This window comes from Triturus cristatus, chromosome 1_2, assembly GCF_964204655.1.
Source record: "Triturus cristatus chromosome 1_2, aTriCri1.1, whole genome shotgun sequence".
Taxonomy (NCBI): Eukaryota; Metazoa; Chordata; class Amphibia; order Caudata; family Salamandridae; genus Triturus; species Triturus cristatus.
The window spans coordinates 377928485-377947079 of record NC_140580.1 but is presented as its reverse complement, the minus strand read 5'-3'; the positions used below and the strand labels follow the sequence as shown (position 1 = coordinate 377947079).

The window sequence follows — 18595 nt, the reverse complement described above, 5'->3', positions numbered from 1 at the left end:
GTGTGTACACTTTCTGTTATAAAAGGTAATCCTCATTTATTTCGGAAATCTCACTTATGTTTTAAAAGATGCTTTAATTTCAAATTCACCCCTTGTTCACATCACAGAGCCTCTGGAAGCTTCTTTAAAACACTAGAGTCCGTTTAATAATTGTACGAGTTTCACAGAAAAGTACTTTCCGAGTCAACCTTACAAAGAAATTCAACATAACTTGGATTTTGTATGAAGTCCACTGTTGAAATGACTGCTTCTTTAGAGAATGATGTCTGTGATGTGAACATGAATTGTTGTAAAAAGCGAAACAAACAAAAAAAATCTTCATAAAGACATTTTTTCTTTCTATGGTGTGAAATTTAAAGGCTTTGGTGTTCTACTTCAAGCAAAAAACTCTGCCAGAGTGTATCAAATGGGGATGTTTACACGGTCTGGGTAACATTATTATCATTATATATGTCTGTTTTTCAGAAATCAACAACTGAAGAGGACTAGTTAATTTCTGCAAATCACCTGATAATGCACAACGCCCTGTGTGCAACAAATTCACTAACGTGTGATCTGTTTGAGAGTGAAATACATTTTTTGTGAAACTCTGCAATTTATGAATTTGATGTGACTTATATAGAGAGTTTGAGTTCCTATTTGTGCATAAAACACCGTAAAATTGCATATTTGCAGTCGTTTTTGTAATTAAACTGGTTCCTGCTGATAGTGCTTTTTTGCCAGCCTTGAGAGTTGGCAGTGAACTCATGTCCAGTGTGACACCAAAAGTAAATTTTGGCGTTTTAGCCAACGGCATGTGGTATTGTTCTGAATTACTATCGGTACTTATAACTGGAAAGGTGAAACAAGTGCCATAATGCAAACTGCTGCTAGCTAAAAAGATTGATTGATGGTACCTCACAAGACATGGCAACACATAGAAGCCTCATTTACCCAAGTCACCTCAAATTCTCTGAAACACCAAATAGGTAAAAGTTACACTTGGGTTAATAGGGTGTCTTTACCTAAAGAAAAAACTTTCTGTTCTGTCAAAGTTTTTTTTCTAAATTGGAGCTTGTCTCACAGAGCGTTCCACTCATGGCCTCTGTGTTTTTAGGCTTAAGGGAAGGAGACGTGAATCGTACAAAAATCTCCAGCCCGAATAATTTCATATTTATCATGCGTACTTCGACACACCACCTCCATCTTTCTGTGTGACACAGTTTATTCCACCATATAAAGTATGACACTTTGGGACTGAATTTGCAGTTAGCTTCTTCGAGGCAATAACCATCAAACTCAGTATTCGCAAAGGATGTACTATGCTGAAAAACTCTTTTCACCATATGGCTTCACAACATTGGGATACAGACAATAACAAGTGACCACTGGTGCAGTAAACAAACTAATAAATTAGAAAAAGAACAGGCAGAAGACACAACTGACCATTTTTCGATATTTAGCTTATGCAGCCAGGCCCTCAAATCACCAAATAGTTTCTCCCAACAAGTTTTTCAATGAAACGACACTCATTACATAAAATAAGCAGTTTCGCCATAGAAGACCAAGTCAATAAGATCTCAACTTCAAGTCAATAAGATCTCAAATTCAAGCCAATCCCTTTGCAAACTATTACAATCTCCATTAATAAACGAAAGAGGGCAAACTTTTAATTTCAATGTGGGCAAAAAAAGTATAGTCCGAAATAAAAAACATAAAGATCAAACATCAATTTATTCATAAAGTAACAATCCATGGCAGGGAATTCAGGCATCACAATAGCACTGAAATAAGCAAAACATTCTGTGTTGAAAATTCAGTCCTACTGTTTCTAATGTACATCTACCAATGTTCAGTTGTAAAACCTTCCGCACAATGATCTTGACCTTCACAGTGGGCATCATAATACTTCAATCGTCAATGCTAAATTGCACTGTATAATGATTTATAAACTGGATTTAATTCTTTTACGCAGTATATTTAACTTACATTTGCTTACATTGTTGATGTTAAACATGGGCACTGCAGTACAGACCCATATCTTAGTTATTATTTAATATTCTAGTACATTCATCTATTAAAACAATTCAGTGGATAGGCACAATTTGTATCATCTGAATATCAATTCAATGTTCCCATTTCTTCTCTCCTCTCAATGATATGTGTAGGATTGAAGCATGCCTGTGTATAGCAAAGTATTGGAAACGGCTAAACATCTTGGCATTTCTAAATCGCAGGCGGTGGGTTATAAATTATTATACATTGGTATGAGTTTGACGACAAATATAAGTCATGCATATGGTATTTTTAAATAATATATTTACTACAAATGTTTTCAATTGTCTATCATGTTTAATATGTGTATTGTTTAAAATATTTTTTAAAAATCTTATAGTAAATGACCACAAGCTCACCAACATGAAGGCCCTACACCAGGCTTATGCCTAAATTACATCTAGGGTAGGATTCTTGCTTCTGGTGATTGCTGCAGGCTGTTGTATTCGCAGAGTGGGCAGAAATGGGGGCTCCACTTGCATAACGTTCCAGCCTTTTTACCCACACAGGGACCCAGGACTTTGCCAAGATGGAGGCAAGTAAATCCAATCAACTATTAAAACTGAGAGTACGTGCTATTGGAGCCAAAAGAGGGGATAGTAAAGGCTCCAGGGGGCTCAGGTGAAAGAGACAGATGTAGTGAAAATGTTGGGCTTCAAACATAACTGTACGCCTACACGCAACCTGAAAGCTGTACGTCAGCTTCCGCATGTCACCTTCCATTCCAATTTTCTAGGAGTTGAGTCCTCGAAGGGATTTCTTAATGAAGTAAATCTGTGACTCAGCAAAAAAAGCAACAGAAGCACTGCCAATGTTGCCTGCCACAGGAGATCTGGCAAGGGCTTGAAGGACAGACAACAGACAGAGTACATTCTCTTCTCTTCTCTTACCTGGGAGTTTTCTTGTGAGTCCCTCACCCCTCCCCGAAGTGGACTTCTGCTTCCTCAGGAGCCTCACATCACAAGATCTCCCATCTTCAGAGCAAGGAAAGAAAGCAAGAAGAGTGGGTTAAATTCAGTTTTCGGCATCACCCAACAAAAATCCTTTACAATGGTTGAAGCACACGGTACATCAGACAACAACAGAAAACGTGACTGCAACAGTGAGCAGGTTCATTGGGAGAGCGAGTAAAGGGAGGCTGCAAATAGAGAAAACCCATGATATCGGCCTTGAGTTGAGGGTTGGGATGTCTTGGGGAGCCATCTGATTGGGTGATGTACTATCCGAGGAACGCTGTGAGGTTTTAATGGTGGAGTGGCTGTGAGGTCACGGAGTTGGATGTTACAGGGAAGAGGTGCCAGTAGGACGGTAAAAGATCTACCACAGGAACCCAGGGAGCAATGATCTGGTGAAGGGGTTCAGATCAGAGGCTGGTGGAGGGATAGAAGAAGCTAGTTTGGTTGAGGTAAGATGGGCAATGCCACAGAAAAAGAGCAGTCTTTGGCACAGCTGTGGATCTACATTTAATGTCCTACTGCACTGAAACAAAGGGCCTTCACAAAAGACTTTATAAATATGTTGTTTAGCACTTTAAAGCTAGTCCTTGCAGGTTTTAAAATGCCAGGAATAAGTAGCAAAAGGGACTGTTTTCGGTCTAGAATTTACACAGCAGATACATCATTGAATGTGATAAACAGTGTGATGATTGAAGGCACTTTTCAGACGTAAATAGTCTCTCATGCATTCCAATGGAAACATTTGCTAGAAGGTGGAATAATACATCAAGCAGCCAACAGCATGAGGTGAGAGAGTCCTACAACTCTGAGTGGAGCCAAAACCCTATATGTGTATGTTAATGCAGTGTTTTCCCCCAAAAGAGGTTGGGAGCCTATTTTTAGTGAGTCATGAAAGTCCAAACAATAAATAAAGATGCCTTTAAATTCTGTGTTTATCTTGTAAGCTGCACTTCAAATGGAGAGGTCACTTGTAAGGCTATGTCTTCTGACAAAGTGCTGCTTCTTTTAACATGGGGATTGGTGTTTACAAAGTTCTCTCGCCTTCAAGTCAGAGTAAGACATGTAAAGTGAATTATATGACAATCTTGCTGGGGTACAGAGAGCGTGAAAGGAAAGGCTGTAGAATGTCATTTTTTTGTAACACAACAAAATGCAAATACCTGTAATTTAACTTACACATTTAGCACTTCCGAATTACAAAAAAGTACTTTATTTTTGCTTTCTTAAGTGTGATTGAAACAAATTTTAAGGGGATCAAAATAAATCAAAGCACTTTCCTTGGTGGTGCACAAATGATAAATATTCACTGATACCCGATTCCCACAAATCATCATTTGTGTGTTATAAAGTTTTATCAGTAAAACTGTATGTCTGTGCCAATTAAGTGGCTATTCCAATGGAAAACGTGCGGTCTGTGAATGACAGTGCGATTTGCGTTTCAAAGTTACCTACAACTGAACTGCAGAAAAGAAGGGACCGCAATGAAGAATGCCCTAGATCCCCCTTCCAATAAGACTAACATCCCATTTAACTCATGTACCCCGCTCTTACGCCCATGACCCCCATAAGTCACGGATAAATACAGGCGGAAAGTTAGAGCTACGTAAAACTTGCTAAGTAATATCTGTATGGCCCTAGCACTGCGTTGCTTGTGTTAAAGTGTTGTGTCGGTGACTCCTGGAGGTGTTGCTGTTTGTTCCCTTGTAGAAAGAGAGCAATGAATATTGGTTGGTGGCAACTGTTTGAATTGTTCACTCACCTACTGACATTTGCACAGTGCAAAACCAGCCAGAGGGGTAACGGAACGCTGTGTACATACATCAGAAGACGTTAATAATAAAAGGTAGAATCCTCCAGCTGGCAACATGAGCAGAATCTACTCAGCCTTTAGTGACAAAGTTCTGCCAACCTGGTAAACCTTACATCAAATGCGTACATCAATCACTTTGGCAATATGTACAGAACCAATGCTGCCTTTTAAAGGTGCAGAATGCACGCACACCCCTCGACGTCCCGCCCTAGCTTGGCCAGTGAAAGGCACGTTTTAAATGTATGCAGGTCCTAAACACATCTCATGCTTTCTTTACATCGGTGAGCCCTACTTTTGAAGGGGTCAGACATCTTTTTTGCTGAGTTTTCTTCCATTTTTAGAATGGTTATGTTCCCTCTCAGTCCCAATTTCAATATTTTCCCTAATCCTACTAGGCTCTAGCAGATAGTCTGGTTTTATTTATTTTCCTTTGATTGCGATTTAAGCCACTTGTCGGTGTCTGAAGGGAGAAAGATGTTGATTCTCGACTGAATTAAATCCATATGTGTCGCAGTCTGTCCACCAATCCATCAGTCTCATAGGAACCTACATATGTTTTTGTGACTTGTGGATATATACTCACTCTTGCCAGGAGAGGACATCTGTCGGCAAGACCTGAGACGGGCAGGTTCATAGAAGGTTTAGTTGAAATCAAGTCTCACAAAATCACATGGGACCTCTTAGATTCGACAACAATGAGCGCTGATTCCAGCATCCACGCCAATATCGGGCATAGCAGGGGTTGGAAACCTTTTAACAGAGGTGGAGTCTTTATTTCAGAACATACAGCAATTTTGGGAACTTTGAAGCACCGCAACACCTTAATTCCAGACTACTTAAAATTACATGAAGCAACAACAGGCTTATTTGGTTCGTATGCTCTCATGAATGGTCACCTCACTCAATAACAAATTAGCATTCCGTACATACTTGTGGAGTAAAGATCATCACAACCAATTTTGGTCATCGGGAGCAAACCAGGAGAGATATTTTGGTGTCCCTGACCACCTTATGGTTATTGCTGCAAAACTCTGCTACTGGGTCCACAGGCCTCGAACTTTAGGCCGTAAATTGAGTGAGATCACTCTCTTTGCAGGACACTAAATCAAGCAGATCCTTTGGTATATTTCAGGCACTTCCAAATCAAAGTCCATTGTGGATAGAAGGCCAACAGCCGGCCTATCTCAATAAAAGGCCTCTCTACTATCACTGGTTATTAAAAGTAGGACCACATGAATGACATGCATCTATGGCCAAAGTGCTGTGCAATTAGGCATCTGTCACATAATCCACCATTTACTGCGTAATTTGCAGATTTCAATAAAAAAAGTTGCACTTCACACCTTTCAAGTTGGTCAAATGCTGCATGTGGGATACATCACATCTCCTTACGTGGTGCAAAAGGTGACCTGTAACCGTTCACCTGCTGATTTTTGTATTAAGCGGTAAGGAAATTAAAATGTTGCTAATATCCCCACATGATGGACTGATGGAAGGAGTTTCATCTAAATCCAGAACAAAACCCAATCATGTCTGAAACCCAATTCATACGCAGCAGAAAGACTGATTTTTCCTTCTATTGAGAAGGGTTTGTTTCACTATTTATGGGAATCCACATTTTCATCAGATATTCTCTTACCAGCAATTGTTTTAAAATGGCACTCAAAGCTTGAAAGAGTTCCATACTGTATCAATTTTTAGAGTAATATTTTGAAAAACTAAAACTGTGTCCAGAACATAGGTTTAACCTACATAGGATGAACAGAATAAAAGGGGAGGCCCCTTTAAACATGTAAATAGGAGTGGGTACATGAGGTTACTTGCCTTGCAGGAGCAACAACAGTGTATTTCTTGAAAACTATCACTTTGAGAGCTTACAGGATGGTCCTGTATGCTAGAGAAAATCAATAATTGCTAGTAAATAAAATTTGAAACACAATTCCAATATCGCTTAGTAATAATGATGCTAGAGAAAATCAATAATTGCTAGTAAATAAAATTTGAAACACAATTCCAATATGGCTTAGTAATAATGTTGCAGAATGTGCTGCATGACATGCTTTGAATCACTAAAATGCGGCATAGTGCTTTCTTTGCTGCATAATTGACCCGGACATACCACTCAGATACAGCTTGATCAGCGGCCACGGATCAGCAAGATATCATCAAACTGCTGCACAAACACCCACGACCTAGATACAGTCAAATCAATGAACACACTTAAAAGCAACACACCCAGACACTATGTGCCTCAGTGGTTACATAATTTGATCCTCCGTTGCCGCATAATTCAGGTGAGCCATGACGTACTTCATGGGACACCACTTTTTAGCGGCTCTACCAAGTCTGCATGTTTTGAAGCTTGATGCAATTGCTCGTGTTTTTCATGGTATATGTCCTTGTTTTAGTTTGTTATGTTTAGCTTGTTTGACAATCCCTCGGTGTTGGTGTCTTTCACACTGAAAGAGCTAGTGTTGCAATTCCTGTTCTCTTTGGAGGCCTGTTACCAGTAAAACAGTACCATCATTGATGCCAGCCCACACTGCTGCAATACACTCGATATGGAACTCACTGAAAAAAACACTGCGCGACTACAGACGCCGCGCCAGGATTGTGGCTACAGCCGGTCCAATGACGCACACCGCTCCAGCCCTTTGGAAACTACCCCCGCCGTTGGTAGAAATCTAAACTAAAAATTACTTACAATGACACAGTGACTTGGTTACATTAGCAGAACCCAGACTAAAGCACAAATGCTACAGAGGAGTTGTAAGATGCATACATTTAAATGTGGTAACGCTCTAGAAGGCTTCCGCAGAAGGACTGCCATGCTATATTCAAATGGAAACTTATGTTAAACCTTCCACAAAATCTGACAGGACAAAAATTAACTCAACCTCAATGGGAGGAGAATTAATGTCCAACAGGGACTTGTGCTAAATAACTGTCCAAACCCACACAGAGTGGAAAACACAGTTCTTTATCTTCATGAAAAAACAAGCATTGATAAGCTTGGCTTCCAGGCTTTTGGCTTTACCAATGCTGGTTTTGTTTTTTGATTGCTTTTAAAATCTTTATTGTTGTATAGCTTACTGGTCCCTTGCCAATACAAAAAAAAATGTTCCAAAGGAAAAAAATTGTGAAAAGGAAAAAATTCTGTCACTCACACCGAAGCTATTGAATGACTGAAGAGGTCTGACCAACTGCGCCATGATGTATACTATAAAGGGCAGAAGAAAAATGTGACTGACAACAGTAGACCACTGAATGAAGAGGGATGGCTAAAAGCCCTTACATGTTAGAATATTACATGGATATTTTTAGTAAAATCAAAAGATCTGGGCTAACGCCAGACAGAAAACTTAAAGCCACCAGTTCTAAAAAGAAAAACTCACAATCTGCTTATAGAACTAGTACAAGCTTTCCTACTACTTCAGGCCCATTAAAGAGCTACCAATTTAGGAAAGAGTGTCTAATGTTGCAAATCAGTCCCTTTTCGCGCATTTTTAGTGTCCATTATGCATCTTTCTTGTACTATTTATTTTTGGAAAAAATGCCTGTTACACAAGAAAAACCAAAGGGGATGATGGACGGAGTGTTGAACAATGCATGCACTCAGCCCCAGTCAATTTTTCTGCATTCTGTCCATCAACTGTTGTTTTTGCATTTGTCACCCCAAGTGGGAAGGGCATGCTCAGACGTGGGTCCCGTGCTCTCCATGCCACTGGAATCAAGCTATCCTGGCTGAAGAGGGGTGAAACCCCGAAACCGGTCCTAGGATGCTTGTTTCCAGTTCAGGGAGGACCTGGCCTGGCAGTTCAGGCTGTACTGTTCCCATGAGGCACAGGGTCAAGACTGATTTGCATATGGCTGGGTCCAAACTGGAATGGCATGGTGAGCAAAAAAACGATGGATTTAGGCCCAGATCTCTGTACTGGGGTGAATGTATGATATTGTTCTGCATTCTGTCCATCAACAGTTCTTTTTGCACATTTTACACAAGAAGTCACTGCCAGGCACAAAATATACAGGAATAAAATAAGGACAACAAGATGAAAGAAAGTTTACTGCCCAACAGCTAAAAGGAGTACTGATTTTACAGTCATTGTCAGCCAACAATTTAGACCGATCACATGAAAAGCTGTCTCAAAAAGAACTGCTCTGGGGTTGTCGTACAATGCACCCTAGGCAGCACAGGGGCTGCAGATAAAAGACTTTACAGGAGCTACTAGGCCCCAAGAACCAACATTGGTAGAACCGCTCATAGACACATCTGTGCAAAATCGAAATTCACCCTTTTATATGAGACCAATGCCATGCATTCCGCAGCACCAAATGTATTTAAAATAAAAATAAAAAGTTGTGAGCCATCCCACAACCCCAAAGACCCGCCCCAAATAATGGCATGATGTCTTTCCTATTTTTTGTAACTTAGTTAATTGTTGTCACACCTAGGGCTGTATTACAATAAGTGCCCCGGGGCGCAATGGGCGTTTGCGTCTGCTTTGCACGCCCCTGGGGCACTTTGGTACTATAGAAGGGGGCGCAGATGATTGTGCGTCCCCTTCTATAAAACAGATAGCGCTGGCACACGTAAAGCGCTAGCGCTACCTTCAGAGGGTGTTCCGTCATTTGCATAGAGGTGTGCCCTATGCAAATGAGGGACTTCTTTTGACGCGCCATATTACAGACACGGGCAGCCCTCAGGAGGCACACTGACAGTGTGCTATTTAAAAGGTGGCGCACTGTCAGCGCACCTCCTGAGAGCAGCCCTCTGCAGGAGGTAAAGGGGGTCCCTTGGACCCCCCAGAGATCCCCTTGCAGGTGGGTGCAGTCACTGACTGCACCTGCCTGCAAGGAGATCTCTATTACCCTGTAAAAATGCAGGCGGGTGCCGCCTGAAATGTGAAAACACGGAGCAGCTGCTCCGCGTTTTCACATGTATGTGCTGCCCTGGGTGCAGTGCGAGTTCCCGGCTGCCCTGAGGGCAGCGCATACATCATAATAGGGCACATTGTGATTATTTGCGCCCGGCGCACCTTTTAAAAGGTGCGCCGGGCGCAAACCATTACAATGGATAATACAGCCCCTAGTGGGTTGAAACATGCTGTCCAGCACTGATGCCTTGATCGCCAGCCGAGTCTCACCAAGAACACAAGAATCTCAACATTGGCAAAGTTACACCACAGGTGAAGCAGCAGTGTCTCACCGAGATCACAGAAGTCTCAGCAATGACCCATCAAATCCCCACAAACCAATGCAATGAACCAACCTGCAAGTGCCAATGGCAGGCATCTAAGAGCCAGCAAATGTCAGCAGTGGGCAATGAATGACTCACTACTGCCAGCAGAGATCCATCAAGACCTCACAAGAGCCAGCCATTGCTCAAGTAGGCCTCACGTTCCGAGCAATGGCGGACAGAGCACCAACACGCAAACGCAGCTACCCCTTTAAGGTCCTACAAGGGCCATACAGACTCAGTGAGTACCAGCAGTGGGTAACATGGAAGCTTACTAGGGCTAGGAGCAGCTCATTAATGCAAACGTGCCAGCAAGAACTCACTGAGACCCAGTGAACCCATGCAGTTCTTCTGTGAACACCTAATAGGGCCAGCAGAAGGCTATCGAGAGCCTAGGAGTGCCGCTATATGGCATCCCGAGCATGAACACTCGTCTGCATATAGTGGATCGCAGCCAAGACCCTTTCTCCTACTTCAGTTCCTGAGGGGGCAAACAGTCTGGGTCAGAAATGTGGAACAAATCCCCCATTGACTCAAATGAAATGAATGTATGTAGACTGGGGAAAAACTCAAGCACACTAGTCACTCCGAGCAGAATCAAACACACCTGAAGTCAGAAGAGCAGCAGAATTCCCCAGCTCCGGTACCCCAGAAACACATAGTTATTTCAGTGCAACTTTACATAAGGGCGCAAAAATCTCAACTGTCAAGGACCCCTCTGTGCAGTGTATCCCAGAAGCAAAATAGTTTCTCACAGAATTAAAATGGCCTAAAATAATGGGCTCATGTGTCTGTTATATTACGCCTCTCTCTAGTGCACACCCACAAACGTACAGATCTTTGTAAAGTGAACGAACATATCCCCCTACCAGGGACTGATCCGTTCCCTCGATCTGAATTACTATTAAATTGACAGTATATGTTATTGAGAGTCAACATTCTTTTCTGTTCAGGTGAGATCACAAAATTACCCTCTTCGTACATTCATATTCTCCGCACAGGAGGCGGCTTGTCAGTATCCCAAGACAAAGATAGTTTTCCTACACTGTTCTGTTGCCCACAATAGCTATTTCCATGCGCTTGTTGAGTACACAAAACGCTGGATGCTAAAAGCTGTTTTGGTTGGTATTAGCTGTAAAAGAGAAATAAATATGATAAACAAGAAGAACACGAAAGAAGAAAAAGGTATGGAGAAATTTAATAAAACGAGAAAAGGAAGCTTAAATAAACAAAGAAAAGAAGAGCAGTTGAACAAAGAGGAAAAGAAAGACAAGGTAAAAGATGAAGAAAAAGGCGTATCAGTAACAAAGATAAAGGTAGAAGGGTAAAAAAAGGCACATCATGGATAAGCAATTATTACTAAACTTATATACATAAAGTCAGGCGTCACCTGATGATTTTAGGAAAACATTAGGAAATAGAAAACAAACTGTGGTAAGAACCAGGCTAAAATGACCCAGAATCGGCCGCAGCCCTATCTGCTGTTTACTGACTGAGCCCTGGGAATAAAAATTCAACCTTCTGCTGTAGCGGTTTATCAAAGTGTGCAAATTCCGCAGAAATGGCAAAGACAGCCAATAGAGCTAAAGCGTCAAAAGAGATGGAAAAGTATCACATTGTAAGCTAACATAAAAGACATATTATGCATTAAATACTGACAGAAGAATTAATTACATACCACGTTTACTTGCATTCAGACAAACCCACAGGCTCTCACAACTCCTAATGGAGCTGCCACCATAACTGCCACTATATAGAACTTGTTGCACCAGGGGCACCATTTAGCAGCTAAGGTGTCCACGCGTGGGTCTCTAATGGCACTGTTCTTGTAAAGGCAAACTGAAAAAACACATCTGCACCGGCCACAGGGAACCATCTACGCTCACTTCCAGTCTGTGCAGCTCTGCTACTTAAAATGTTAGAAACATGTCTTCTTGTTACATAAACACGGCCTTCTAAAAATAAAACGCCCCCGGTACCTTACGGGCGGAGGCATATAATCAGGCCAGAAGAAAAGGGCAGCTTTGCTGCCGAAACGTATCTGCAGACCTGCGTCACCGGAGGGATTGCTCACCTGTGCTAGCCCTGAGCCTGTAAAATGTCTGTGACCCGATGGATCCGCTCTCTTAGCTGCGCCTATGTGGTCTCTGGGGCCATAGGGATAGCTCTGATGCTGCAGTGCCTGAACCGGTCAACTCAAAGTAGGTAGAGGGCTTGCTAGCTCTACTAAATGGTTAAGCCTGTAAGGTTTTGTGTAAACGCACAGATAGTTCTGCTGTGTATTACAAACACTTCTAAAAGCTTTGTACCTGGAGGAATAGCCCTGATGTATAAAGTCATTGTAGGAGTTCTGTGTGACCTGCCAGAGACTTCTGCTGTCCAGTACCCGGAGGGGGCCAACCAGTGAAAAGCTTGTCCTCTGACTAATAGGGGCTGGCTCCCTTTCTCACTCCCCATCAGTCCTCATTAATTAGTCAAAGCATCTCATCCCTCCCTCTTCATGCTCTCGCCCCCATTGGTCCTTGGAAAATTGACTGCCTCCGTTGTTGATACGCGTTTGAATATGTTACACTACCACTTTTGAGGTGAACAATAGCCTGAAGAGCATAGTTATCCTATGCTTCCTGTATATACTTATGTCAACGCGTTATGGCAATAAGAGAATGTTTTGCGATTATGTATTGTGACAATGTAACCTTTATTAAATTAATAAAAGGATTCTTTAAAAAAAAAAGCCAAACAATAAGGGTGTTGAAGGTCTCTGATGATGGATGGATTGTGAAACCTATTAACACATCTTTCGTCAGACACACATTAGAACAAGCCAGGGCTTTAAGTGGGCCGGGTCTCACCGGGTCTGAGCACCAGCAGTTTTTTTAAACGGGGCCTCAAAACGGGTTTCTATCGGGCTCTGTTTTGTGCCCTGGGAGAGGCGGTTCATTTTTTCGGGACTGCAGAGACAGCAGGCACATCTTTGTGAACTGCTCACTTCTCACTAGTAGAAAGTTACGGCATGATGTCATGCCAAGTGAGCATTTATGCCCTGGGAGAGCCGGTCCATTTTTTTCGGGACTGCAGTGACAGCAGGCACATCTATGAGAACTGCTCACTTCTCACTAGTGGAGACGTTACGGCATGATGTCATGCCAGGTGAGCGTTGTAGTGGAAGGGAAATCCTTTAAAGAGAGTCGTTTTCTCTCCGATTTTCCCTTCCTTTGTCGTGGTATCAAGCCAATAGTCGTGACTTGTTGTAGGTATGATGTTACTTGTATCATAAGTGAATACAATGACACAAACAGCAAAATACAAGTCGGGCGGCACACTATGCTAAGCATGGATTTTTAGCTTATGTGTTTCTAAGCCATGCCCTTAATTACATTGGCCACGCCCCTTTCAGAGACCCCCCAGTTTTTTCATCCCACTTAAAGCCCTGGAACAGGTCACTAGTATAGATGCAAAAAATGACCAGGGGTAATCAAAACTTTACAAAAAAATATCCAAGTGTAGGGTGTGCCCGTTGACAGGTACTATCCCAATTTTAGTTGATCTAATTAAGATAATTTTATGTAAAAGTTATCTCAATGAAACTTCATAGTCCATGGTTATTCTGAAAATCTGGCGTAGATCTCCTGAAGCAAACACAAGGAAATGATGGACGGAGTGCTGAAACTTTTCAGACACTCACCCCCAGTCACAGATCTGGGTTGAATCCATCATCATTCTTTAGCTCACTTTGCCACCCCAGTTCAGACACAGCTATATGCAAATCAGTCTTGACCCTGTGACTCATGGGAAGAGTCCAGCCCAAACTGCCATGCCATGTCTTCCCTGGACCGGAAACAAAGTATCCTGGGACCGGTTTTGGGCTAACAGTCCTCATCAGCCAGGCTAGCTTGAATCCAGTGGCAAAGTGAGCAAGGGACCCACGTCTGGGCATACCCTGCCAACTTAGGGCGAACAAAGCAAACACAAGGAAATGATGGACGGAGCGCTGAAACTTTTCAGACACTCACCCCCAGTCACAGATCTGGGTTGAATCCATCATCATTCTTTAGCTCACTTTGCCACCCCATGAACCCATGGATGGCACTCCTATTCTAGTACATCAGTGACCTACTCGCTTAAAAGTTTATAGCTTAAAGAAACTGTACGACTCGAATATTGTTCAAGGCTGGAAGATCTCCTCGCTCACAAACTCGGCAGTACATTATTTTTGGGCGTTCAGGAAACTGTAACTTACCCTAAAATAATACTTCTGCGACAACAATTTCCAAAAGTGGGTAAAGAAACTCAATGTGCCAATTCACAACAGAAATGACGCATGGGCTGTCAGGCTGCTGCCAGCCTGTTTAACATATCATGACAAGAAGACTCTTGAAACCCTTTAGTCCAACCTACCAACATGGATGCCTCCCACAGGCAGCACAGAGGTTCTTTGTAAGACACTTGTCACTCTCTACAGAACACCAAAACTTCCACACAGAAGGATTCAATTCCAAAAACTCGTATATCGAATTCGACCCTTCTTAAAAAATGTAACACATTGCCCCGACACCTTTTTACATTTTTGATAGTATTCTAGGACCCTGATGAAGATTTATTTTTAGGTTATTTTCTCGTTAATCTCACTAGATGTGTCGAGATGAACACAAGTTAAGATCAGAAGAAAAATTAAACTGAACTCACTGCCATACCTTTCTCTAGAGGGCCAGTGATTGAGGCAACATAGCCAATTAAACATAGGGAAAGTCAATTGGTCTTATCAACATGACCTATAAAAAATTAAGCACCAGAAACAGGTGATGGACATTGACGAAAGATGAGGTTAACCAGTCCATATAGGCTGCCCTTCGAATTACTCAATCTTAAATTACAGGTTCATTTTGGAATCCACTTTGAACATTAGGAGTTGAAGGCAAGTTTATATCTTTCTTGTGGGAGAACTCGTCAAAGCAGTTGGAAATGGCCTTTGTAATTTCTTAATATACAGAGAAACTCCGGCCTGAAATAATGTAGCCAGTTCTGCAAATGTAAGATGGTTGACCAGTTTGGAAGATGTCCAGTTTGGAAGATGTCTACCTTGCGGACACGTAGCTGAAAATTAAAAAATTACTGGTGGGCTTAGGTTGGTTTTCCCCTAAATTTAAGTAAACATCAAGTGAAGGCGGCACTCGGCTGCATGGTAGAAAGATACTTCTGTGCAAGTGCACATTTTCCGTGGCTCTCGAGAAAAGCACAAGAGTTCTTTATAAGCGTGGGCTCTTTAGACACTCAGGCTGCCAAGCTGCCAACCGCCAGCACTTGGTCCCCTCCCAAAAGTCCGCGCCGGCCCACCGCAGAAACACCGGGCGCGCGACATCTGACTGGCACAGACGTCGTGGGTCCGCAAGGCTTCGCAGACGCGCACCGAAGGGGGGATTCGGTTTCACCAGGCACCAAACGTCTCCGCCTTCTGCGAGGGAGTATAATAATCAGAGCAGCATGTAACCGAGGCTTCCCCTGCGCGCCCCTCCTCCCGTCATGGACTGCTCCAGTGCGACCTTGAGAAGATGGCGGGCTATTCTCAGAAAAGCGAGACGTTCACACGCGGCGGGCCCGCAGTCCTAGTGCGGCCTCCCAGACATCCGATGTCAGAGCACTGGGCTGTGCAGAAAGAATGGGGTGGAGGGAGCCCCACGGCAGACCACGGGCTGCAGTTTTTCCGTCGGTCTCTCCCTCTGTTAGCTTCCATGTCCATCCCAGACCTTTTCATTGATTTAATATTGTGGTCCAAGTTGTCTGCTGTGAGGCTCCACCCTGCATTCGATGTCCAGTTGCTTGTATGGCAGCCCTGAGCCTCTCTCCTAGCAGTTAGACAGATCATCGGCTCAGGGCTTTACGTGGGATGCAAAAAAGTGAGGGTCTCTAAAAGGGATGTGGTCAATGTAATTAGAAGCTAAAACCTAAACACAGAAACTAAATTTTTCTGATCCTTATATTGTGAACACCCACCCCTCACCGACCAGCATTTTGGTGCAAGGTTAAGTGAAATGTGAAATATGAACAGAAACTGAATCACTAACATGTAATATCTTATTACAATTTTTGTCATTATTAGTTCAGAAATCGATCAGTGTTATTTGCTAGTAAAGTTAAGGATATGAAAACAGGGCCCTATAGGTACCCGTTACGTCTTTAGGTCTTGCTTAGGCCGCACTTGCTGTATTTAGGTATGGAATGGAAGCTCTGCCCACTTTCCACACCTTTTTAATTGGCTCCTGTCACTGTCCTTTGTAAATGGTGGATTTTCATTGGTCAGTAGGCTTAGTAGTCCCTCCTTAGCACCATCTTGTCTCTTCTTGTAACCTCCCATGAGGACACCCCCGTTACATGTGCTGTTACTCGGTAAGGTTTTATTACAGACTCTGTATTTTGTTGAATAACTTTCTCTGCCTGCCTTTGCAGAAAGGGCATGCTCTCCTACAACCGTTTTTTTTTTAACCAGCCTTATGTTTCACCGCTTTCAAACACTTAGAAGAAGTGGCATGCGATGCGAGAGGCTATTGTGTAAGTAAAACATGTTTTTTTCTTTCTGAATGCGCAACACCGTGCTTTATCTTTAACATGGCACCCTCAAGCCTTTCACCTGTTGTGCACTCTGCAGCCAAACATTTATTTACCTGCGTCATCGAAACTCTCACAGATCATATGTACTGTTAGCATGAAAGTCACTCTTTCATGAAGGATCAATGAATGCAAGTGCAGAGTGAGCACCCAGCATCAGTTCATGGGAGTGCAGAGGGAGCACACTGCTAAGGAGTATTGATTAATGCACGTGCAGGGTGAGAGCACGGCATAGAAGCTTCGATTAATGCTAGCGCAGAGTGAGGTTGCGGCATCGAAGCATTGATTATTGCAAGTGCAGCGTGAGCTCACAGCATAAGAGTACCGATTAATGCAAGAGCAAAGTGAACCCAGACCGTAGGAGCATGGATTAATATAGGTGCAGAGTGAGCTCACAGTATCGATTAATGTGGGTGCAGAGTGAGCTCACAGTATAGGAGAATCGATGAATGCAAGTGCAGCGTGAGCTCGCAGCATAAAATTACAGATTAATGTGGGTGCAGAGTGAGCTCACGGCATAAAATTACAGATTAATGTGGGTGCAGAGTGAGCCCACAGCATAAAATTACAGATTAATGTGGTTGCAGAGTGAGCTCACAGTATAGGAGTATCGATTAATGCAAGTGCAGCGTGAGCTCACAGCATAAGATTACAGATTAATGTGGGTGCAGAGCAAGCTCACAGTATAGGAGTATCGATAAGTGCAGCGTGAGCTCGCAGCATAAGATTACAGATTAATGTAGGTGCAGCGTGAGCTCGCAGCATAAGATTACAGATTAATGTGGGTGCAGAGCGAGCTCACAGTATAGGAGTATCGATTGATGCAAGTGCAGCGTGAGCTCACAGCATAAGAGTACCGATTAATGCAAGAGCAAAGTGAACCCAGAACGTAGGAGCATGGATTAATATAGGGGCAGAGTGAGCTCACAGTATAGGAGTATCGATGAATGCAAGTGCAGCATGAGCTCGCAGCATAAGATTACAGATTAATGTGGGTCCAGAGTGAGCCCACAGCATAAAATTACAGATTAATGTGGGTGCAGAGTGAGCTCACAGTATAGGAGTATCGATTAATGGGGGTGCAGAGTGAGCTCACAGCATAAGATTACAGATTAATGTGGGTCCAGAGTGAGCCCACAGCATAAAATTACAGATTAATGTGGGTGCAGAGTGAGCTCACAGTATAGGAGTATCGATTAATGGGGGTGCAGAGTGAGCTCACTGTATAGGAGTATCGATTAATGCAAGTGCAGCGTGAGCTCACAGCATAAGATTATAGATTAATGTGGATGGAGAGCAAGCTCACAGTATAGGAGTATCGATGAATTCAAGTGCAGCGTGAGCTCGCAGCATAAGATTACAGATTAATGTAGGTGCAGCGTGAGCTCGCAGCATAAGATTACAGATTAATGTGGGTGCAGAGCGAGCTCACAGTATAGGAGTATCGATTGATGCAAGTGCAGCGTGAGCTCACACCATAAGGTTACATATTAATGTAGGTGTAAAGCAAACTCATAGGAGTATTGATTTATTTAAGTGCAAATGCAAAGTGAGCATTGTGTATTAGTGCATCAATTACATCAAGATCAGAGTGAACTCACAGCATAGGACAATCTTTGAATACAGGCGAAGAGTGAGCTCACATTACTTATCGCAAGCATAGAGTCAGCGTGCAACAACCGCTTCATCCATTAGTGCTAACTGGCATCACGGTTACCATCGTCTCAACTGTTGCAAGTGCAGAGTAAGCAAACAACAACTGTAGCAAATGCAAGTTTAGAGTGCGCATGCAGCAGCCGGCGCACTAACTACCTCGTGTACAGAGTGCACAACAACCACATCATGGCTAATTTTGACTACTCAGCGAGTCCCGAGTAACAGACACATTGATACATGCAAGTAACGAGCAAAAGCTCAACAAAAAGTACACTGGTCAATGAAGGCGCACACACA

General features: G+C 42.8%; 1 protein-coding gene across 5 annotated transcripts in view; it reads right to left on the bottom strand.

Moving 5' to 3' along the window:
• The window catches only part of ZMIZ1 (zinc finger MIZ-type containing 1), a 506199-nt gene that overhangs the window by 279846 nt on the left and 207758 nt on the right, over positions 1-18595 (bottom strand). For all 5 annotated transcript variants that reach the window (XM_085604895.1, XM_085604940.1, XM_085604876.1 and 2 more), the window contains exon 3: positions 2925-3008. The gene's annotated coding sequence lies outside the window, so the exon portion shown is untranslated. The remainder of the gene's footprint in view (positions 1-2924; positions 3009-18595) is intronic.